General features: G+C 34.5%; 1 protein-coding gene across 3 annotated transcripts in view; it reads right to left on the bottom strand.

Annotated features, from left to right (window-relative positions):
* The window catches only part of FNDC3A (fibronectin type III domain containing 3A), a 189947-nt gene that overhangs the window by 147885 nt on the left and 15746 nt on the right, over window positions 1-26316 (bottom strand). The gene's annotated exons all lie outside the window — the stretch shown is intronic.

Genomic DNA, 26316 nt, shown 5'->3' with positions numbered 1-26316 from the left:
TGATCAGAGTATTTCTCTAATTGCTTAGATTTGAATTTATTTGTATGGAAAATGTTTTGTAACTATTTTCATAGAATCCCTAGCTTTTTATATTATCTCCACTTTAAAAGAAATGAATTTCTCTATTTTTCTGCCTTTTTTAAAAAAGCAGATAAAAAGTTGTATATAGTTAGATTTAGAAATACTGGTGATTTTTGTGGGTTTTTAAAAAAATATCCTACAACTTTGCTGAATGTTTAAATGTTGACACCAGTTCTTTGGAACTGCCTTGGATCACTATCTTGATCAGAGTAGCTAAGTCTTTCATAGCTAATCATCACATAATATTGCTGTTACTCAGTACAATGTAATCCTGGTTCAGCTCATTTTAGATTAGTTAATATAAGTCGTCTTCCCAGGTTCTTCTGAAACCGTCTTGCTTATCATTTCTTACAGGACAACAGTTTTCATCACAATCATATACCACAACTTATTCACCCACTTTCTACTGATGGGCATCTCTTAGATTTTTATAAATTGAATTCAGTTCCCTATATATTTGAGATATGAGGCTTTTTATCAGAGAAACTTACTGTATAATTTCCCTGTAGTTTCCTGTTTTTCTTCCAATTTTGGCAAAAGTCTTTTAATTTCATGCAATCAGAATAACCCCTTTCACATCCTATAATGTTCTCTTCTTTTGTCATAAACTCTTACTTCCTCCATAGATCTGACAAGTGTTGTTTCCTATGCTTAATTTATTTATGACATCACCCCTTGTATCTATATCATTTATCTATTTTGACCTTATTCTGGTACACTGTGACACATTGGCCTATAACTAGTATTTGCCAAACTGCTTTCCAGTTTTCCCAGACCTTTTTATCAAATAATGAGTTTTTACCCCCCAAACCTGGATTTATCAAACACTAGGTTAAATGAGGTCATTTGCAACTCTATCTTGTGTACCTATTCTATTCCACTAATCCACTACTCTCTTTCTGAACTAAAATGAAATTGGTGTTAATGATTATCACTTTGTAATATAGTCGAAATCTAGAACTGCTAGGTACCCTTCATTAAACATTTTTTCCCATTGCTTTCCTTGATAATCTTGACTTTTTTTCTTCCAGATGTATTTTTTTTTTAGTTCTATCAAATAAATCTTTGATAGCTTGGTATCACAATGAACAAGAAAATTAACATGAGTAGATTTGTTATTTTAATTACATTGGCTCAAACAATTGATATTTTTCTAATTGTTTAGATTTGAATTTATTTGTATGGAAAATGTTTTGTAATTATTTTCATAGAATCCCTAGCTTTTTATATTATCTCCACTTTAAAAGAAATAAATTTCTCTATTTTTCTGCCTTTTTTTAAAAAGCAGATAAAAAGTTGTATATAGTTAGATTTAGAAATACTGATGATTTTTGTGGGTTTTAAAAAAAAATCCTACAACTTTGCTGAATGTTTAAATGCTGACACCAGTTTTTTAGTTGATTCTCTAAATATACCACCATATCATGAGCAAAGAGTAATTTATTTTCTCGTTTTCTATTTAATATTTAATCTATGCTTCCAATGTCCTTTATTAAATGTAATTTTTACTGCATTATAATTTTTGAGACAGTATATTTAATACTTGTGCTTTTCTGCATTTGATTGAGAGGTCTATGCCCTAACATTTGACTAATTTTTGTGAAGGTACTAGATATGGCTGAAAAAAGATATCCTCCCTTCTGTTTCCATTAGTTTTCTCCAGTGTTAAGAACCATGCCTAAGTGTGAAGGGGCAGGTCAATTATCTGGAAAACCCCCACAGCTGTGAATCCTAACACACTTGAAGGAATTGCAAATCAGCCTTTAGAATGCAGATGTTCCTCTGGGTTGGGAATGAAATAAACTGGAGGCAAGAGGGAAGAAGAGAGAGGTCAAAGAATACAACTGCCTCTCAGTCTCCTTGTATCATTATCATCCTCTCACATGAAGCGGTCTATTCCGCTAGTCAGAAGTGGATCCCCAATAGCCACTAGCAGGTTGCTCCCATAACACTCCAGATCCATCACATCTAACTATTAAAATTCTATCCACCTCCTTTGACTTCTCTGTTATTATTTTAAAGTTAGATTTATCTAGCTCCGAGAAGGGAAATTTGAGACCCCCCCCCCCCACTTTCACATCTCTTTCTGGTAAATAATTGTTGGATTCTGCTTTCTAATCCAATCTCTAATTTATTCTGGTTTTTGGGTGGGGTCATCTCACTTACATTCACAGTTATTACTAATTATACATTTTCCCCCATCCTGTTTTATCCTCCCCTCTTTTATCCTGTCTTTCTTCTAAAATCTGCTTTGCTTCAGACCTCTGCTTTCTTTTATGTTAACCCTTTATGATCTCTCCCTTTTATCCCTTTCTGACCTCTGTCTTCTTTTATCTGTCATCTCATCACTACTACCACTACCTTTCTCTTATCCCCTTCCTCTCCTTCTCTGTTAACTAAAATAGGTTTCTAATACCAATTGAGTGTGTATTTATGTATTCCCGGCAGTCAAGAGATGTAGAGAATCAACAACCAAACTAGAAATAAGGAATATTGATCTTGCTGAGTTAAAATCTGGCTTCAGATTCCCTAGTCAAATCATTTAATCCTGTTTACCCATTTGTAAAACGAGCTAGAGAAGGAAATGGCAAATCATTCTAGTATCTTTGGTAAGACAAACCCAAATGGGATGGAAAATACTATCAGCATCTCCACTGAGAATAATGGAGACTAAATATGGATCAAAAATACTATTTTCACCATTGTTTGCTTTTTCTTTCTCGTGGGTTTTTTTTTCTTGTTCTGATTTTTCTTTCACAACATGACAAATATGGAAATATGTTTAAAATGACTGTACATGTATAATCAATAACAAATTGCTTGCTCTCTTGAGGAGGCGGGAGATGAAGGAAAGTGAAAAAATTCAAAACTCAAAATCTTACAAAAATGAATGGTAAAAACTATCTTTACACGCAAAAAAAAAAAAGCGTAAACCCAATATTGTTGAGAAAAAAAAATGAGTTTAGAAAGAATTGATAATGATTGAAATTAGTAACATGTGTCTATGTATTTGTATGTGTATATATAGACGTTATAGATATATATGTATACATCCATATATATATAACTTTCATTCTTAGAGCCAATTTAGACATAAAGTTCAATCACTGCTACTCTTGTGCTCCATTTCCCTCTCCATTATAAAAGCTCTTTGTTGCACACCTCTTTTGTGAGATAATCTTCATCCTTCTTCTTTCTACTTCTTCCAAGACATCTCATTTTCTCACCTATTCATTTTTTAACACTATCCCAACATAATCAATTCACTCCCACATCCTCTAAGTAGAATCCTTCTAACTGTCCTAAAAATGATAAAATTCTTAGAAAATATTTTTATCATTTTCATATATAAGGATGTTAATAGTTTAACCTTATTGAGTCCCTTATGATTTCTCTATCACATTTACCTTAAGTTTCTCTTGAGTCTTGTATTTGGAAGTCAAAATTTTCTCTTCATCTCTGGTCTTTTCATCAGGAATGTTTGAAAGTCCTTTATTTCATTAATTAACTATTTCCCCACTGAAGATTATACTCAATTATAGTTGTTAATCCCATTATATTTGCCTTCAGGAATATCATATTCCAAGTCTTCCACTCCAACACAATAGATGCTAAATCTTGTGTGATCCCAGCTGTGACTTTATGGTATTTGAATGGTTTCTTTTTGGCTACTTCAATCTCTCTTTTATCTTGTGGCCTTTGGAATTTGGCTATAATATTCTTTTGTGATGATTGGTGGATTTCAATGTCTATTTTTACCTGCTGATTCTAGGATATAAGGGAGTTTTCCTTAAAAATTTCTTTAAATGTGATGTCTCTAGGTTTCTTTTTTTTCTTGGCTTACAGGTAATAAAATTCTTAAGTTATTTCTCCTTGACTTACTGTCCAAAGAGACATTTCACATTTTCTTCTATTTTTTCATTCTTTTGATTTTGTTTTATTATTTCCTAATATTTCATGGAATCATTAGCTTCCACTTGTTCAATTCTAATTTTTAAGGAAATACTTTCTTCAAGGAGTTTTTGCACCTCTTTGTCCATATGACTAAATTTGTTTTTAGGGAGTTATTTTTGTCAGTGAGTTTTGGTACCTTTTTTTTATTTGGGCAATTTTGTTTCTTAAGATGTTATTTTCTTCAGTATTTTTCTGGGCCCTTTTGTTAATTGTCTTTTCCTAATTATCCCCCTTGATTTCATTTCTTTGCCTCATTTTTCTTCCACTATTCTTATCTAATTTTGAAAATCATTTTTTTTCCTGTTCTGCTAGTAATTCTTGTTGGGCTTCAATCATATTCTCTTTTTTTCCCCTTTAAAATTTTGCTTGCAACTGTTTTGACTTCATTAACTTCTGAATTTGTCCTAGTTTCCTTGTCCCACTGTAGCTTTTTATGATTAGATTCTTTTTGAGTTGTTCGCTCACTTTCCTACTTTATTTCTTGATTTTGAACTTTATGTTAATGCTGGTTTCTGATGCCAACATAGGAAGTTTTGGGAAGAGATGGGTACCTTCTCAAGTCTCAGACTTTTCTACACTGCTGTTTTCAGAACTAGTTCTGAAGGACTAAGTTTTCAGTGTTTCCAAGGTGTGATCTTAGGAGAGGTGTACTTCCTGTTCTCTTGGTATACATTATGGTCCTTGTTCAGGAAGGGCCCCTGATCCCTTGAGATTTTAACTGATACCACACCTCTGGGTCCTTTGCTCTGGGGACCAAAAATGATTCTGTTCTTCAATGCCTGGATCCTTTGAAACCAGAAGCGAAACCAACCTTCAAGACTTCTAGTTCCTCTTGACCAAAAGTGTTCCCCTCTGGCCTTGAACTATGACTCACAAGTGGATATGAAATTACCAAAGAGCACCTGGTCTTGCATCCAGTTCCTAACACAGGAGCCCTGTGTAAATCCTTTCAGACCTGTTGCCAAGTCCCTTTACCATTTCTGCCTTGAGAGCTACCAAAACTTTTTCAGTCACCATCTAGTCCCACTACTGGTGTTTTATCCACATGAGCTCCAAGTCAATCTCCACCAGGTCACAGATTTCTCCTTGTTGTCTTGGGCTGGAAGAATGTTTCACTCTGACCTCTGTTGCCTCTACCACTAAAGAATGCAATTCCAAGCATTATTTTACAGTTGTTTGGAGAGGAATGTTGGGAAAGTTCTGCTGATTGCTTTTTTTAAATTCTACCATCTTAGTGCTGATTCTGAAAGTCCTTAATTTATTAGCAATGTTCCTCTTAATGCAGATCAAGATTATATTAGGGTTTTTTGGCTGTCATATCACACTGCTAATTTATGCTGAATTTACAATCCACTAAAACTCTCAAGTTTTTTCCAGAATAACCACTGTCTATATATTTCTTCCCCATCTTACACTTATGAGGGTAATTTTTTTTAGTCCAATTGGGAAAGATTTTACTTAACTCACTGAATTTCAATTTGTTATATTAAATGCAATTGTCTAATTCTGTTAAGAATTTTTGATCCCGACATACACTGTCCTCAAGCTATTTTTGAATGAAGAAGCATTTATTAAGTACCTTCTATTTGTACAATCATTGTGATATGAAGACACAAAATTATGCTACATAACCTCAAGTGGGCCTTTACTGCTTTTTGGCAATCCTTCCATAATTTTTTTTATCAATTCACTATTCCACTCTCCACAGCAGCTCTTTGATACTGCCTTAATTCTCCCATGGCTTTTCTCCTCCCTGCTCTCAGCTGAGAACTTTGTCTAATATTTTATTGAAAAAGGCCATTCATCATGAAACCCAACATCTTACCTATTTCTTATCTCTCCCTCAGGTACTTTCTGCTAATATCTTCTACTTCAGATATGTCTTACATAAGATACCACACAAAAGAAGTTGAAAAGTCTCAGAATTACAAGTTTAGATGATGCTAAGTGACATTTTATATCATGTTAAGGTTTGTAAATTCTTTATAATCAAGATGCTGTAGTGGAGGTAGCACAAGTCTTATAATAATTTAAAGAAATGGAAGCTCACAGGGTTAAATGAATTGCCAGTGACAGGGTCTAATCGCAAGTCTTCTTGACTCTAAGACTCAGCTATTCCGCCACACTCCCTGCATTCATGTAGTTCATCGTACAGTAGTGAGATGTGCCATTATGTGTTTCCTTGTATAACAATTAGGTACAAAGTGTGAAGTACAATCCAAGAGGAGAAAAGTCACTGATTGCTAGTTGTGTTTTAAAGAAAAAAGAATTGAATAGATAAAGGTAAAAAGGAGAATACTTGGTTCATTCATGTTTTTTTCAGTCATATTTTACTCTGTGACCCCTTTGGAGATTTTCTTAGCAAAACACTTCAATGGTTTATCATTTCCTTCTTATTTAATTTTACAGATGAGTAAACTGAGGTCAATAGGATTAAGGAACTTGTCTAGGGTCATACAGCTAGTTAAGTGTCTCAGGTCATATTTGAATTCAGGAAGATAAATCCTTCTGACTCCAGAACTGACATTCTAGTTTCTCTACTCAGTTGCTCCTATTTTGGAATAAGGAACAGTATTAGCATTGACAGGAAAAATATAGCACAGATTTGGGAACAAAGTAGTCTAATTTAGCTAGTTATGTTATAGAATATGCAGCAGAAACTACCATAAGAGATCGGGCTGGAAAACTAAGATTGCCAAGGGCCTTGAATAAAAACAAAAGAATTTTTTTCAAAGGACAATAGGAAGTCAAAGAAAGGTTTGCAACAGAAGAAACATGGATAGAGCCATGAATAATAAAGCTAAATTTGGCAGCATTTTGAAGGTCAATATGGGTGAGACAGAATAGAGACAAAAAGATTGGTTGGGTAGCTACTGAAATAGAACACTTAAGTATAGGAAGGAGAATACCCAAGAATGAGTGTGGAGGTAAATCCTATAAGATTCAGTTTTGAATATGAAAAGTCATGGAAATAGAAAAGTCAAGAAAATTCCAAGTTTCACATTTGTGAGACCAAAATGAATGGATGATGTCACTGATAGAAATAGTGAAGCGAGAAGGGAGAAAATGATAGTGTTTGGCTTCAGAGAGAAGGTCTTTTGAGGTACTGAAGTCTTCTAGGCTACTGGATCTCCAAATTTTTTTGATCAAGAGTCTCTATCAATAAGACATTTTTGAATACAGTCCCTTAAAGTATGTACTATGGTACTATCATACAGAGATTACAAAAATAATAACGTATAAATGAGATAAAAATGAAGAAAAAGTATTTAATTTTAGAAACGAGGGAGACATTGGTGTTTACTTAGAAGACCTGAAAAAGGTGTTTTGGCATTTTGGCAATTGGTAGAATAAGAGATTCGAGAGGTGAGAGATTATAGGCAAAGAAAATGATGAGAAGGCTAATTTAGTAATCCAGCTCAGTTGAAAGATGATGAGGGCCATGTAAGTAAAGAGCATAAAGATGCAATGAATGTTGCAGATATAAAAAATTCAAGATTTTGCAACTGGTTGGAGATAAGAGGTAAGGGAAGGTGAGTCCAGGTTAATACAAAGGTTGTAAACCTAAGCCAAAGGAGAGAAGGATAGTAGGACCCCCAGGGAAGTCTGGAAGGAAAAGGGGCAGTTGAGGAAAAGATATATGTAACTCATTTAGGTCTGCTCATTTTACTGAAAAATTACTGGGGGAGAAAGGCTTCTTCAGCAGCCAGGCCTGGTATATAGACCATCTGCGGCAGCCATAGCAATCTTCTGTCTTTCTCTCACCCACTCCCACTTGCACATCACCTGTGAAATACATAATTATTTGCATGTTCCTTGCTCCCCCATTATGTAGAGTACTGTTTTGGACACTATGAGTCCTAGGAAGACATTCTAACTGGAATTTGGGAGGTAACAGCTGGAGATGTGTTCTTTGGCAATCACTGGCTAGATGTTAGATAAATCCAGAGGAGTTCACCAGGAGAGAAAATATGCTAAGAGAAGCAGTCTTAGGGCAGAGCTCTGACATACACTACACCAAGGGGATATTAATGTTATAATGATCCTGCAAAGGAAGATGATGATGAGAGTTCAGAAAGGTAGAAGATTCAGGTAAGAAAAGTGGCATGAAAATCCAGAAACAAGAGTATCTACTAGGAGGCAGAAGTCAGTAGTACAAATGGTAGAAAAGTCATGATGAAGGCTGAGAAAAAACAACTGAATTTAGCAATTAAGAAGTTATTGGGAAATTTTTATGTCACATGACCAAAACTATGGAAGACTAGACATTTTTTATGATCCCCACTGCCTCTCAAATCTCTTCAAAATAGGAACTGTATGCAAAAGATAAGGTAATTTTGGCACTCTCTCTACAGCCTAAGCTACCAAGAACCCAAAGGTGGTAATAACCAGAAAAATGAACAGAGGTTAATGCCTAATGATTTCACTCATCACCCCCCACAACATCTGAGAAAAATTAGATACATAAAAATGAAATATCTGTTTTCCCCAGGAGAAATAATGGGGAGGGATAAGGGATAGTAATGAAATGCACAATCAAGGACATGACAAAATTCCTACTGGGGGAAATTCTTCTATGTTCTCCATCACCTTCAGGAAGTGATATTTCTTAAGAGTAAGGAAAAAGGGAAAAAAGGGGACTAAGACCTACAAGGCAATATTGTATTAGAAGAAGGAATTCAAAATAGTTTCCTTGGAAGCTTTAATTCCATGAGAAATACATGGACTAAAGAAGGAACAATAGGACCACAAATCAAATATTAATACATCACTGACAAAAAGAAAAGAACAAAAAAATGAGGGAAAAGAAACTCTTTTTAGAAAAAGATGTGGGAAAATGACATAAAAAAGTTTAAGGTGAAAAGAAGAAAGGGAATTTTCCTTATTACCTGAGAGAGAAAAAGAGAAACCAAGAATTAACTAAAAAATGGAAGGAAAAAGACTAAATAAATAAATATATATATTAAGCAACAGGTCAAAAGTAAAAAAAGTAATGACAAAGGGGATGGAGCGATAGAATTTAGGATTCAGAGAACAAAATCTATAGGAATGGTTTCATTCTCTTAAAGCAGATTAAGTAAAAATAACTGAAGACAAATTATTGTTTTTATATAGGAAGATGGAAGGAAGATCCTAATTCAAACAAATTGTGAAACATGAATGTAATAGAATATTACTGTGCTTTAAGAAATGACTGATATGATGAATACTGAGAAACATGGATAAATGTAAAGTAACAGACAAAATAAAGTAAGCAAAGAAAGTATTAGAGATAAAAAAGAAAATACAAATTTAACTTGTAATTTTAAATGTTAATGGATTAGACAATCCAATAAAATGGAAAAAAAAAAAAAAAAAAGCAAGAGATTAAAATCCCACAATTTGATGCCTAGAAAGACAAATGAACAAAATACAAAAATATTCACAGAATAAAAATAAGGGGCTAGAAAAAATTTACTATTCATCAAGAGAACTGAAAAAAAAAAGTTGCAATCATGCTATCAGACAAGGAAAAACAAAAATCTATAATATAAAAAGATATTTGTAAAGCACTTAGCACAGTGGCACCTAGGAAGCCTTCCCATCCTCCCTTTTTTTCCTCCCTCCGCTTCTTTCTTTCTTTCCTAAAAAGGAAAAATTACATAATATTCAAAAAAAAAAGGTAAATCAATATTCTTATAAAACATATATTGCAAATGCCTTACCATCTAAATTCACAAAGGGTTAACTGAATTACAAGAAGACAAAGAATATAATAGTAACAGGAGGTCCTGATGTCTCTCAGTTTTGGTGGGCTGTGCAGTGGATAGAGTGATGGACCTGGAGTCAGAAAAACCAGATTCATCCAGCCCTTACCAACTACATGACCCTAGGCAAGTCACCTAACTTCTATCTGTGAAGATAACAATAATACTACTTCTCCACCATACCAGAGTGTTTGTGAGGATCTAAAGAGATATTTGTGAAGTGCTTAGCACAGAGCCTGGCACAAAATAAGTATTTAATAAATGCTTATTTCCTTCCTACCTTTTAATGTATGCCAATTAAGTCATCAAAGGAATAGTTCATAGAACTCAATAAAATATATTAACAAAATTCATTTGAAGAAACCAAAGATCTAAAATTATCAAAGGAAATAATGAAAGGAAATTAGGAAGAAAGTGTACTTCCAGATCTCAGATTATATTACAAAGTAGATGTCATCAAATCATCTGGTATTGGTTTACATAGTATACCCTTTCCTCTCAAAAATTAGGTCAATGGAACAGACTAGAAAAGGAAGAATCAGAAACAATGGAATTCAATAAACCAGTGTTTGATGAACCAGAAAAGATATGCTACTTAAGAAAGAGCTCTCTATTTGATAAAAACTGAAAAGCAATCCAACATAAATCAGGTTTATATGAACACCCTATTACATATTCCACAACACATTCTAAATGGATACATGACCTTAAAATTAAGGATCATGCTATTAAAAACAAGAAAGGTAAATCACATATCTCTCACAGTTATGGAAAGATGTATTCCTTTTTTTCCCCTCTGAGGCAATTGGGGTTAAGTGACTTGTCCAGGGTCACACAGCTAGTAAATGTTAAGTGACTGAGGCCAGATTTGAACTCAGGTCTTCCTGACTTCAAGGCTGGTGCTCAATCCATTGCACCAACTAGCTGCCCTGGGAAGATGTACTCTTAAAACTTCTACACAAACAAAATTAATGAATCTAAGACAGAAGTAGTCAAAGTAGAAAAATATTTGTAATAAATTTCTAAGAAAAGGATTTGGTATCTAAAATATAAAATATATAAAATATCAATATATATTCCACATAACTGATAAATGTATATATGTGCGTATATATAGATATATATCATATTAACCTTACACTCCAAGAGGAATGTCAATCTATACCAAAATGTTTACAGCAATACTTTTTCTTACAGTAAAGAACTAGAAAAAATGGATGCTCATTGATTGTGGAAAAGCCAAACAAATTGTGAAACATGAATGTAATGGAATAATACTGTGCTAAGAAATTATTGACATAATGAATACTGAGAAGCATGGATAAATGTAAATTAACTGACAAAAACATAAAGTAAGCAAATCCAAGAAAATATATGATTACAGAAATATAAAAGCAAAACAAAACAAGACAAAACAAAACAAAAACACAAAAACCATACCACCAATCAAAAGTAAATATTGTAAAATTACAAAGAACAAGAACATCTCCAAATAACAGAAATAAAAAGACACTCCCAATCTCACACCTCTGTAGAGGTATTACTGATGTAATATACTGCATATATTATCAGACTTTTTCAAATGCTGATGAGCTTTGTGGATATTTTTTCTTGAAAAATATCATTTGTTATAGGGATGATTCTCTAGAAGGGAGGAAAGACTAGGAAAACTTGGAGAAGTTAAAAAAAAAGATCATTAAAATTTACTTTTAAAGAAAAACTTTAAAATTAAGATATGGGTAATTTTAGAATCAAATTTCAGTTGAGTGGTGGGCTTAGAAGGCATTGAGGAAGAAGAGGAAATGGAAATAGAATATAAAACTATAGGAAAATAATTTGAAGGATTAAGGTTAAAAAATTTAAAGAATGGAGGAGGTCTGGGAATATTTATAGATGACAAAAATACAGCCAGGAAATCAAAGATTAGATAGAAGCCATAAGAATGAGGAAACTAGGGATAGGAAAGGTTAATTATTGAAACTTGCATTTCACACTAAAGTTTACAATTCATATATATATGTATATATATATACACAATAAACCATACACATAAATCATTTGTTTCTTAAATCCTCCCCTAGAAGTAAATATTACAGGTATATTTCTACAATTTCATCGTATATTTATTGACACTTAGTTTTTATAGCAACTTGATTTCCAAATAAATTCTCCCCACTCTTATACAGTAACAAAAAAAAAAGTTAACAAATCACCCTAAATAGACTGTGAATAATAAAAATTAATGAATGAATAGGCATTTGTCAAGTGTTTAAAATGTCAGGCAACACTCCATAGGGTACAAGACAAAAATAAAAATATATGTTCTCAAGAAGCTTACATTCTAACTGGTGAAGGCAAAATACATGGAAGTGGTGACCAATAATGAGTGCCTTGTTCTTATGTGGGAAGGAGGAACAACAAATAGAGAGTAGGATGGCATGGTGTGATTGGCTGGTTTGAGGATGTGAAGTTTCTTTAGGCATGTAAGCCCCTATCAAAACTCACAGCTGGTTGGATCCGGAGGACAAAAGTTACTAAAATGAGTAGATTATAACTTCACCAGGGACAAAGATCAGGAATCTGAAAATAGTATCTTGTTTGGTTGTCCCTTCTCTCCCCAAATTTTCTCAACTCTTTTCTGGGCTAGTTAAGCTAAATTATTACAATTACAAATTCAGGTTCTTTTTAGGGGGTTGTTAGTTACTATAACACCCATTTTGCAGCTAAGAAAACGGAAATTTAGGTAGTAAAATTAATTTGCCCATGATCAGCCACGTAGCAGGTATGAAAGCTAGGAGTTCAACCAAGGTTTCTCCTTAGTTTAGTATCACTTTCTATCATTATGATAATTAGTCATAAAACTTTATTTGTGTGGTTGGATCTATTGATACCCAGTGCTTGGATCTCTATGGTACTAATTACACCCAAAAGCAAGCAAACTGAGATATAGCATATAGAATCTACTAATTCTAGGAGAAAAAAAAAATACGTGAGGCAAAATAAATTATATCATTATCTCTTTCACTGCAGCAACTAAGGTGTTGTGAATTCAAACTTATTTCAAATATTTATTAGATAGCAGGACTACATGAAAATACATTAGTAAAACTTAATTTATGGAGTATAATCCCTGATAAAGAAAATAAATGGAACTCAGTAATTCCATTTTTAGACTATAGTTGAACAATAAATTTTCATGGTTAACCAATTTATTCTTCAACAAACAGTTGCAAAACTTGTTTTAACTTCTTGATGATTTCTGGCATCTTCAGATGTCACTCAACTAAATTATGAAGTCAAAACTGTGCCACAATAGATTAAATTGGCATATGTGAAGAATTAAGGGAGGTGCTATAATAAAATAGTAAAACATACTGTCTGTTTCTTTCAAAAAGGAAAAGTATTGAGTGTAGGGAGCCAGAACTCTGGAGAAGTATACTTGAAACAAGGTGTTAACTCAGTGGAATTGATGAGATAATAGTTCTCTAGTTCACATATATCTAGTATGACATAATGATATAATCACTTTAGTTTGATATAATGATAAATCACTCTAGTTTGATATAATGATATAATCACTCTAGATTGGTTTATACTCAGTATACTATAATGATGTAATTGTAATAAGGTATTTAAGGACTGAGAGAACTGGGGACGAAGTCAGACTGAGAGGGAGAGACTGGTTGAGACTGTCAGACTACTGGAGAAGACTGGGTCAGACTGAGACTGGGTCAGACTATGACAGACACAGACTGTGTAAGAAGTCAATAAAGACTTTGGACTCTATTCTTGTCCATTCTCGTGGTGTCTAGCCTGCTGAGACCAAGGCCCTTCTAGAGGACCTCCAGAAAGCTAGCCCAGACATTATATTTTGGTGCTTGAATGTGGATGTAAGAAACTATACGCAGCAGTTCGACTGATGAGATCAGCGGAGAAGTCCCCTTGACCTGGAAATAAGGTGAGTATAAAAATAAACAAGTAGGAAACTTTGGTAAGGGCTAAAATAGCCCTACTATGTGTCAAATGTATGTCTCTACTGCTCTTACTCCAGTAAGAAAAGCATTTCCAAAAAAAAAAAGAAAGAAAGAAAGAAAAGAAAAAGAAAAAGAAAGAAAGAAAAGCATTTCCAAAAGTTATGTTGTTACATTACATGAATGATATCTTATTAGAGTGTGTACCTGAGGAGCAAATGTTAGAAACAAGTCTACAAAAGACCAAAGAAACACTAAGGAACTACAAATTGCACATAGCTCCAGAAAAAATTCAAAGACATGCTCCTTTTCAATATTTAGGATATTAAGTATACCCTATGGTGCTTACTGTACAAAAAACTTTTCTTAAGAACAAAGAAGCTAAACACCTTAAATGACTTTCAGAAATTGACAGGAGACACCCAATGGATGTGTCCAGTATTAAACATAACTACCTATCAATTATAACCATTGTATGACATTTTAAGGGGAGACAATACTTTAAACTCACTACACCAGCTTACAAAAGAATTTCAAGAGGCTTTGAGAGAACAAGTCCTTACTGAAGTTATTACTTTAAGGTCAGTCAATAAACACATTTATTAAATGTTTTCTGTGAGCTGGGTTATATATCAAACATTGGGAATTCAAACCCAAGCAATGAGAAAGACAGCTCCTGCTCATTATGAAATATTTAACACAATGCCTGGCAAACAGTAAGCACTAAATAAATACTTGGTGGGTTTTTTCCCTTCCTACCTAATGGGAAAAGATAATAAATACAAATTAGTCTCAATTTAAATCAATCACATTAACAAGCAACATTTTTATAAAACAGAAAAATATTGTACTCCATATTTATTTGGCTTTTAAATAATGAATGTAGTTGAATTACTCAAAAGCCCTTGGAAATATCAGTTTTTGCTACACAAGAGGCACCAACAGCAGTCCTTCCAATAAGGAGACAGTAATAGAGTGGGTGATCCTCCCAGCACAATCAAAACAAAGTCTTACTCCTTATCCAGTGTTATGGCTAGTATCTTATTAAAGGCCATTAAGCAAGTAGTAACATTATCTGGGATAAATCCTGATAAGATATATACCTTTTATACCAATGCACAAATTAATGTATGCTATGAAACCATCCCAGAATGGCAAATTTTATTGGCCACGGCTCCAAATTTTACATACGGGTCTCCATTAAAGATAACCAGACAATTACATAATTGGCAGTGGATTCTTGAAGAAAAGGTTTTTAAAGTTCCTCTTAAAGGACCAACTATCTTTACAGACATATCCAAACATAACATTTGTGCTGTATACTCTCGTGACTTAACTATAAAGAGAGTAGTCAGAACTCTTTTTCAGTCCACTCAGCAGAATTGTATACAATCACGCTAGCTCTTACTTATTATCCAGGAGATGTAAATATAATATCTGATTCAGCCTACTAAGTAAGTGTGGTACAAAGAATTGCCACATATAGCCATATATATATATATATATATATCAGTTCTTTAAGAACTTCAAGAGCAAGTGAAAAATCATCCAAGTAAGATTTATATCTTGCATGTCCATTCTCATAGTAGACTTCTAGGTCCTATTTTTTATGGTAATTCAAAAGCAGATTGTCTTCTAATCATGTTAGCCAATACTCCTTTATTTCAGGCAGCCCACAAGAATCTCATTCTAAATATCATCAAGCTGCTTGAGCTTTACATTTACAATTTGGAATAACAAGAGAGGAAGCCTTTCCACGCTCCTACACTGCCTCCAGGGAAAAACCCTTGTGGTTTGAGACCCAATGAAATTTGGCAAATGGATATGACCCATTATAAATATTTTGGTCATCTGTCTTTCATCCATGTTGTAGTAGACACCTTTTCAGGATTTAGTTTTTCAATACCAGCAGCAAAAGAGACAACTTGAGTGGTCACTGAATTCCTCATACAAGCATTTGCAATCATGAGTGTGCCACAAGCAATAAAAACAGCTGCATATACTTCTAAACACTTTGCACACTTTTGTGCACAGTATAAGATTTTACACACCACTGGCATACTTTTTAATCCTCAAGGACAGACAATAGTAGAGAGGAGAAATGGAGACATCAAGACGCTCCTCCAAAAACAAAAGAAAGTGGGAACCACAGGTAACCCTAGAGAACTTCTAAATTTAGCTCTTTATACAATTAACTTCTTGATTTTTGATAAAGATGCACTGGCTCCGGCAGACAGATTTTATAACCCACCGGAAAGGCAGTGTCCAGTGCAAGCAGCTCCACTATCTTTAGATAATCGCCAGGTGATGTGGAGAGATCCAGAAAGTGATGAATGGAAGGGACCGGATAGATTAACTGCTTGGGGGAGAGGATTTGCTTGTATCTCTACAGATGGAGAAGGAATCAGATGGGTGTCAACCAGCCGTATTTGCCTTGTCCATCAGAGAGAGACAGAGCAGACCCTTGAAATGAAGAAGACCCAAGAAATATCAGGTGGTTCCATCACTGACTGAGCCCACCACTGAAAGAACATGGCAGTTATGGCAACTGACTCATGAACACCAAAAATGGTTAATGAGACTGATGTAGCACTTTAAAACTAGCAGGAATCACAGGATTCCCTGATACATGATGAGACTGTTGCAGGCCTTCAAAACTTGCAGGAATCATTGGATTCCCTGAAATGTAAAGTAATGGACAATAGATTGGGTTTGGACTATCTCTTGGCTGCTGAAGGAGGTGCATGTGATATTGTTGTTTATATATCTTTCTTCTAGGACTTAAGGACATGTATATTCATATTGTTTGTTATATCATTACTTGCCTGTGTGATTCCTCTCAGCGGATTCATAATGTTTGTTACATTACTATTTGCATGTATAATTCATGTTTGTTATGCCATAATGAGCCTGTGCCAGCTATGGGAAGAGCCATCATTATTAGCCTGAGTTATATTACTATGTGCTTGTGTAATACCTCCCATGCTGATGGATTTATGTATATCTGTTTAAATTTCAGCCCCGAGGAAACCTGCTAACATTATCTGGTTTGGTGTTCTCATCTTCCTGAGAAGTCGGGGGGGGGGGGGGGGGGGGGGGAAGGGAAGAAGTGGGGGGGTGACCACCTGTATTCTAAAGCAAAAGAAAGAGGGAGATGTAGAAGGAAGGAACTCTGAAAAGGTGTACTTGAAACAAGGTGTTAACTCAATGGAATTGATGAGATAATTGTTTTTGTTTTTAATAATCATGTCTCTGCTTTTTCCTCTTATAGCAAATTTCTATAATCAGGGGGCAAGTGTTCAATTAGAAACTATGAGAGCAATACAAATATGTAAGATCTTGCAGTTTCCTATCTGAAAATATATGGTCATTATATCCTAAATAACTAGGTGAGTATTTGGCCTAGTTACCTGTCATTAGATGCACATGTCTGTCTGTTTTTTTTAGAATGTTTGTTGCTGCTGACTTTCCTCATAGGTATCTTTATTTGTGAAGTCACCTATTCTAATTACTGGGGACATAAATGGTTGGGGTGATAGATAGCCCCAGATGGGAGTTAGAAGTAAAAAAGACCAATTTGTATGCTGAATAGGCTCATTAGTCTTCAGGCTATGGTGGAAATAATTATTAACCCAACAATGAAGGCAAAAGATTTGTTAGCACGTAGGCCACTGAAGACTACAGAAACAGTACTCCAGATAGACTGGTATTGGACTACTTGTGGCTGAAATAAATGATAGTTTGTGGGAAATTAAATTTTTGCTGTGTGAAAATTGATGATAATGGACAGGTAGTTAAGAAAATTGTCAAAGACATCAGAAAATTGGCCCATGTCCCATTCCAGACCTGGTCTTCACTGATGTAATCTATGATGTGGGGTTTGTCACCAAATGATAGCAGGTACCAAAATTGGAGTTCAGTCATGTGAAGAATTCACAATGGCTATTCATTCTCCTTGGCAAAAAAGTAATTTATTTGGGGGGACAAGTTACAAAGTAAAGGTATACAATAGACACCAGGAATGGTAAATAGGAAACAGAATGGGAGAGCATATGAAAGACAAGTTCCTCAGTAGAACTCACCATTACCCAGTAGAAAAGGAGTACCCCATGAGATTGAAGTATGCCCTTAGCTGGCAGGCCAAATCCTGAAAGGGACTTAGCCCCTTAAAAATTAACTGTAAGGAGAAGTGGGATTGGGATGTATAGTGGAGTTAGGGGAGATACCATGTGGCATGGGAGAAAGGGAAAAGACACCCAAGGCAGCATGCTGTAGTGGACTGACCCAGAGGGAGCAGCCATGGGATGGCCCACAAGTAAGTTTTATAGGGAAACTTTAACCTCAGGTTCATGACTGGGATTTCCACAGAGGGTGGGTCTCAGGAGCTTAACATAACATGGATTTCTGACTGGATTACCTTTAGAGAGTGGGAACAAAGAAGGAAACTGATCTTCCTTATCAGTTTTCACCCACTCTGCCTAAGGGATTAATGAAACTATCAGCGGGATCCAAAGAACCTGTTTCCACCAGCTGCCTCCAGACCAAGACTACAAGAGGTATTAAAGGGTGAGTGATGTGTTCTTAGCAGGGGAATTGATAAAAATTAATCCCTTAGGCAGGTTGGGTGAAGACTGATAATGAAGATCAGTTTCATTCCTTGGTCTCACCCTCTAAGGGTAACATTTATACTAGCAATGCAAGGTTGGCAAAACCATAATGGACCCTATAAATGACCAAAACCATAACAAAATATATAAAACCAAAAAAAAAAAAAACTTTTTACAAAACACTTGTCTTTATTAAAAAACCTTGTTGATAATTTGGATTTCTTTGAGAAATGCTTGTTCATATACTTTGAACATCTGTCTTTTGAAGAATGTTTCATGTTTTTATATATTTAAATCAATTCTTTTATATATCAAATTAGTAATAAAAACTTGCATCCCTGCATGTCAAGTAAGCATCCCTGAGGCTCCATACCTCTCTCATCAAATTGGTGGGTAAGGGAAAGGGGACAAAAAAAGAACAGGAAAAAGGGAAAGAGAAAGGAAAAGACAACATGTTGGTCAAACTGTAAATTGATTCAGTCACTGGGGAAAGAAATTTGAAACCACTATACAAACCAAAAAGTCACTAAATATCCATTTTGCCCTATATTACCACTATCCTAAAAAGATCAAAGAGTGAAAAGATCCATACACAGAAAAATATTTATTCAATCTCTTTTTTGTAGTGGCTAAGCATTGAAGACTAAGGAAATATCATGCAACTGGAAAAGGTTAAATAAATTCTGGTATACAAACTCATAATACATACAAACTTAAAACATTTTATTAACCTATAAGAAATGAGGAAATGTACATTTTTAGACAATCTTGGGAATAAGTATATGAACTAATGAATTTGACGTAAGCAGCATCAGCAGAACAATCATACACTAACATTGTAAAGAAAAACTTCAGAATTTTGCTTACAAATTCTAATCAATGCAATGACCAAACACGATTCCAGAGGACAAATGATGAAAGATACTCTCCTCTCCATTTCCTTACAAAGATGAACTTAAGGTATAGAAGAAATTTCTGAAAATGGCCGATTTTAAAGGTCTTGCTTTTCTTTGGGACATGGAATAGGGAATGCTGAATGTTATTAAGAGGAGGGAAAGAAAAAAAAGCTTAAGAAGGTCACAGTGTTTTTAAAATGCAGTGAAAAAACAAGGAATCAAACAGGACAGGTTTGAAAACAGCACATTAAAATGTGTTATATACTTGAAAAGCAAACTATGTATAATACAAGTTCTTATTTTATTGTACAGGCTCTTTTTGCTGTTAGTTATATATGTAAATAATCATCTTAGTTTTGTGTTTGTTAAATAAATTCTAAAAAATTAAAGAAAAATAAGTTTTTGGTTTTTTTAAGTGTTTCCCCAAGGTACTGTTCTGAGACTTCCATCCTCTCCATGCAACTCTTTTCTAACCTCATCTGTGTCCCCTAGGTTCATTTATTCCTTGAATACAATGATTCTAAATCTACATCTCCAGCCCAAAGCTTAATCTCTCTCCTGAATTTAAGTCTGGATCTCTAAGGGCTGCTGGGTATGCCTGCTACCACCAGCTAAAATCCAACATGAATTAAAAAAAAAAAAAAAACACCTCACCATTTCCTTTTCCACCCAATAATCCTCCTTTTCCAAACTGCCCAATTTCTGGTTAAGCTCATCCACTATCTTCCTAGCCCTCCAGGTTCATAATTTTAGTCCTGCTTGACTATTCTCTCTTATAATCGGCTTCAGGCCTTCTAATTCAGGCCATTGCTTCCCAAATGATCTCTGTCATCAATCTTTTTCATCACTAATTTATCCTTCACAAAGTTTGCAAAATAATCTTCTGAAGGACTGGTCAATAACCATTTCTCTCCCCTGCTCAAAAAGATTCAGCAGCAATCTGTTGCTTTTGGGATAAAATACAAGCTCCACTAGCATGACATTTAAAGCTCTCCACAATCTAGTTTCAGCCTTCCTTATTTTTATTCCATTTTCTTTCTTGAACCTGCTTTATTTCATATTACTCCCTTTTTGCATACTCTACATTCCAGCCAAACCAAGCTATTAGCTGTTCCTTGAACTTGACATTCCATCTCCCTCTGAGGATTTGCACAAGCCAACCTCCATGATTGGAATGCACTCTCTCTTCATCTATTTTTCAGATCTCTCATTTTCTAACGGCTCAGATGCTACTTATTCTATGAGGTCTTCCTAATTCCCTCAGGCATTAGTGTCATCTCTCTCCTCAAAAAATTTTTACATTATTTTGATTTCTTCTTTGTTCCTTTTATTCTTATTTTATATATAGTCATCTATTAAATCATTATTCTTCTAATGGTAAAAAGAATGTAAATTCCTTGAAAGTAAAACCTTTTTCATTTTCCCTTTTGTAGCCTTAGTATCTAGAAGTCCTGAAGAGAAGTTTTCAATAAAATGAATTTATGCATCAACAAAAAGAAATTATTACGAAACTAACATAGTCATGTTTTAAAAAAGATAAAATATTTTAAAATACAGAGAGAGAAAAAAGCCCCTTAAAAGTCTCTTATTTTGTAGTCACTAACCTGTTAAACTGTATACATATTTACTATGTGTTTCTTTAAAAAAATAAAAATAAAACTACACATAGTAGAAATCCACAATTTCTTTTATCTCCTTTCTAAAAAAGAAAAAAAAAATTGGGGGGGGGGAGTCTCTGGCAAAAATCAGATTCAAAAAAGTGCCAAGAAACATGCTAGAATAATCTTAAATAAATCTTATACCAAAGCCATCTTCTTCAAACTACAAAATCTCATCAAGTTGAAAAAAATTAGCTCAAAAAAGGGCAGTAATTGGGTATTAGTAAGGAAATGATCATCTCTAATGTGATTTTTTAAAAAAATTGTTGTTTCCTCAACAGAGCAGATAGATCTATTAAAGGGCTATTTTATTTCTTTAAAATTTCTCTAAAAATAAGGGGATTAGAAAGGTAGGGTGATGTTCTAGGAGTATCAATGAAAGCTAGAGTTGCAGATAGGTAAAAGGGTTTTTGATATCCAAGCTATTCTATAATTTTCTTTTTTGGCTGAGGCAATCAGTGTTAAGTGACTTGCCCAAGGTCACACAGTTAGGAAGTGTTAACTATCTAAGGACAGATTTGAACTCAGATCCTCCTGAGTTCAGAGCTGGTACTCTATCCACTGTGCCACTTAGCTGCCCCTATCGAAGCTATTCAAAAGGCAAATATAAAGGCAGAGAACTTTGAAACAAGCTAACTATTAAGGAACAAAGTAAAACTTTCCCATAAGAGTTAATTTTTAAGTTTTCTCTTTTAAAAAACAGCAAAAACAAAGTTACCATATGAAGGCTTACTTTAATTCCTCCTCTGGAAGAAGTGATGTTTTCTCAAAGGCCTTATACATCAAGGCAAACACAAGTTCTGGCATGTCCTATGAAGCTAGTCAAGTTTCAAGTACTCACCCAGCAATAGACCACATGTTTGAATTTAATTAGGCTGTTGCTCAGACAGCAAAGAGACTCCCTACCAGAAAACTGACAATAGTTAATGAACATATATTTTTTGGGAGCAACAATAATCAATGAGGACCTAAGGAACAAAAGAGTTAAAATCTGCTTGGTGGGCAATAAACTTATTCTTTATACTGAAGGCAAAAAAATAAGCAAAGATTAAAAACAGATGAAGTTCGTTTAAAAATTTACTTTCTGCCATCCATATATTTTTATTTCTTTGAATTTTACTCCATAATGTATCCTTTGGATAAGTGTATGCACATATTCATAATTGCTCATTAGCAATTAAATTTTTATAAGAAACATTTTCTAATCTGGACTTTTATCTTGTTTTTCTTTATTTCCATGCTTACCAGGTAAAATTTGCTGGTAGGTCTATGTATTCATAGCCTAAAGTTGCAACCCAATTTTGGAAATAACTGGATTGAAAGCTTAGTAGACTAAGGATTAAATAAAGCCAATGCCTTTCAAACTTAACTCACTAGAAATAAAGAATAGGCTTCACATGTATGAATTTCCCAATAAACAAAGTTTTCCCCTCAATCATTAAAATATTTTAACCACTGCTGATGTTTCTAAAAATGATTGAGTAGTAACAAACAATGAAGTAAAGAACTCTCTTCCAACTAGATCCAGAAAACACACTAGACCTAATCCTGATGGGGAAATTTCAGAAAAAGTCACAGGAAGTCATTTTTCTTTCTGTTTTTTTTTTTTTTTTTTTTTTTTTGGGGGGGGGGGTGGGTGGGAGGGGGTGGAAACAGTAAGGATTAAATGACTTGCCCAGGATCGCACAAAGTGTTAAGTGTCTGAGGCCAGATCTTAACTCAGATCCTCCTGACTTTCAGGACCAGTGCTCTATCCTAGGGCAGCTAGATGGCCCAGTGGAAGCCATTTTTTTTTTTTTTTTTTTTAGCTCATATCAGCATAAGGAAACAAAGTTGAAATTTACATGGAGTAGATAAGACCTGGGTTCTGGACTCGGGCACTGCCAGACTCATACAGAACCACTATAGAGAAAAATGCAAACTGGGAGTTGGTAATCCACTGTCCAATTCGAGATTTCGAATGAAAAACAGATTGATAAAGGAACCTGCACCAATCCCCACCTTATTGATCTCAGGTCCCCAGCTATATATCAAGAAAAGAACAGGTTCAGAAGCAAGCAGCAATGGTGTGTGGCCTGGACAACAAAGAGCAGAGGCATGTAATCTGTTCCAAACTCAAGTCTGATCTAAAGCCTGAGGAGGAATAATCAAAGCAAGAATTTCAGACCAAAGGAGAGCTTGCAGTTCTTATCAGCAAAGTTTCCCTATGGGACTGACAATGGCCAAATCTAGCATTAGCCTACTATTTCTCAAATGGTCAGGAATTTGCAGAGCTACGATTAGAAGGATAGCAATCAGATTCTGTTGTAAATCAGATCACTTTGGGAGCATGCAGGCAGATCCAGAGCATCAGTTGTTCCTGAGATCTTGCAACAACACAACACTTTATACCCCAAGAAAGGAGCAATAGAAATAGCTCAGGTCTTCCCTCAAGAAGAGTACAAGGTCTAGACCTAACATCAAGTATGAGGTCAGGAATTAGGCTGAAAAATTGAACAATAAAATGGATTCCACAAAAAAAATCTAATTTAGTGACAAGAAGGATCATTAACACAAACCCAGAAAAAGAAAGAATGACTCCAAAACATTTCCAAGCAAAGACTCAAAAAACAAAACAAAACAAAAAGACTCCCATAATCACAGTCTGGACCCAAATTCAACTAGAACTAGAATAGATAAAAGACTTGAAAAAAAGTTTTTAAATATTTTTGTCAATGAAATGAGAGTATTAGAGAAAAAAAAAAAACTTGTAAAAGAAATGAGAACTATGAAAGAGAGATTGGAAAGGAAAAGGAACAATGTGGTTTCAGAGGTACAAAACTGAAGCAACAAATTCATGAAAATCAGAATGGAACAAATGGAAGACATTGACTATGAGACAACCAGACTCTATTTGGGGTTTTCTTGGTAGAAAGGTAGACATTTCCTTATCTAGTTCATTTTATAGATGAGGAAACTGAGATAGTTAAGTCACTTGCCCAGAATCACATAGCTAATAAATATCTGAGACTGGATTTGAACTCAGTAAGATAAGTTTTCCTAAATCCAGGCCTGACACTCTAATCACTATATCATCCAGCTGCCCATTGCAAAAATAACCAACTTGGAAAACAGATCAAGAAAAAAACTTAAGAATCATTGGACTATCTGAATGCCCTGACCAAAAAAAAAAAAAAAAAAGAACCTACACATCACATTTCAAGAAATCTTAAAACTAAACTGTTCCATTCTCTTAGAACCAGAGATCAAAGTGGACCCTCAGGAATATCATAGTCAAAATTCAGCGCTTACAAGTTGAAAAAATAATGAAAGCAGACAGAAAGAAAGAATTCAAGTACTGAGGAGAAACAAAAGATCACATATGATTTCATAGCCACCCTGATGAACAAGGAGAGAATTTGGAACACCATATTCCAGAAGGCAAAGAATATAAGATTAACGACAAGAATAACTTACTTGCCTGGCATGGATTCTGTCAATACAAAGTTATTATTAAATAAAATTAAATTAAAATTAAAAAAAAAAAAGAATAACTTACTTGGCAAAATTCAATATAATCCTATGGGGGAAGGAGGGGAAAAGGGAGAAAGAACTTTTAATGAAATAGAGGACTTTCAAGTATTCCTGACAAGAAAGCTATAAAAACTCTGAAGATCAAACACAAGAATTAAGAGAAACATAAAAAACTAAATGTGAGTGAATAAGAGAAATAACAAAGATAAACTTTGTTTTTCAGTTTTTTTCAATCATGTCCAACTCTTCATTAGACCACTATTTGAGGTTTTTTGACAGATACTAACATGGCTTATTTATTTCCTTCTCTATCTCATTTTACAAATGTGGAAACTGAGGCAAATAAGTATAAGTGACTTGTCCAGAGTCACATAGCTAGTGAGTTTCTGAGATCAAATTTGAACTCAGGAGGATGAGACTTCCTAACTCCAGGCCTGGTACTCTCTCTATTGGGCCACCTAGTTATCCCTAAGGATAAACCACTTACATTCAAATATGAGGTGATGATACATGTGTCCTCTCAGAAACTTATCATTATCAGGAGTCATGGAGAGAATCTAATTAGAAAGAAGGCTTGGGAAACAGTTCTATTATGGAAGATTAATACACTAGGGGAAAAAAGGAAAAGGATAAAGAAAATTATGCCACATAATCAGAGTACGCAAATACAGAAACAAAGAAGGAGGTAGAACTCAAACTTCATTCTCATCTAAACTGGCCAAAGGACAATATAATACTGTTACTTAACTCTGGGAGGATAAAAATTATTCCACCAGCATTAAGAGAGACTAAGGCAGAGCTTTGAGCCAATGGCATTTTATTAAAGAGTCCATGGTCCTTTCCAATGAAGTAGACTTCAGACCTTCCTCACAATATGATATGCCTCCTCCTTCCTGAGCCATATTTTTATAGGGGTAGATGTCCAATCATTCAAGATTAGCTATACCAAATACAGCATAATTCCACCAACATGTGTCACATAAACTAAAATAAGCAAAATCATATGTCGCAGGGTCACAAGTTGGGTGAAACAAGGAATATTTCCACGCAAGATGGGCAGACTTCTCCTTAGATCAGGCACAAGGAAATAATACAAGAGTACCACAGTCAGTAAAGGTACAAAAATATTTTTTGGAGACTTTAACATGTCACCTCTGCCACATTGGGCTTGGTCACCTTGAACAAGGCAAAAAAAGACCTTTAGCTCACAGCTCTGGGGCCTTATATTATTATATCAAATTGATTAATACTGACTGGAATAGAATAAAAGTCCAAATAAATCATCTCTCACAACATACACAAATACGACTCAACAAATAAATAGGAAAAGGAGAGAAGAGAGAATTAGAGAGAGGAATTAAGGTAGGTTATGGGAGGAATCAGTACTAAGCAAAACAAACCTTAAGGATATATGAAAATATAGCTCTTTTTGAGGTAGCCAAGTATGAGTATCTGAGAAGGTACCCATCAATTGGGGATTAGCTGAAAGAATTAAAGCATATATAAATGTGATTAAATACTATTGACTATAAGAAATGATGGTGGTGGTTTCAGAGAAATCTTGGAAGACCACCATGAAATGATATAGTGAAATGAACAAAATTAGGAAAACAATTTATAAAGAAAGACAACATATGGTAAAGATAAACAATATGAAAGAATTAAGGATTCTGGTTAAGTATAATGACCAACCACAATTGGTTACAATACAATTACAAAGAGTAATGATGAAATATACTATCCACATTTTGAAAGAGATAAGGCTCAGAGCACAGAATGAGATTTTGCTTTACCTATGCATACCCTCTGATCCAGCAGTTTCACTAATGGATGTGTATCCCAAAGAGATACAGAGGGGAAAGGACCCACATGTGCAAACACGTTTATAG

The sequence above is a fragment of the Antechinus flavipes genome, chromosome 3 (assembly GCF_016432865.1).
Source record: "Antechinus flavipes isolate AdamAnt ecotype Samford, QLD, Australia chromosome 3, AdamAnt_v2, whole genome shotgun sequence".
In the NCBI taxonomy this organism is placed as follows: Eukaryota; Metazoa; Chordata; class Mammalia; order Dasyuromorphia; family Dasyuridae; genus Antechinus; species Antechinus flavipes.
This window is presented reverse-complemented; position numbering and strand designations above follow the sequence as displayed.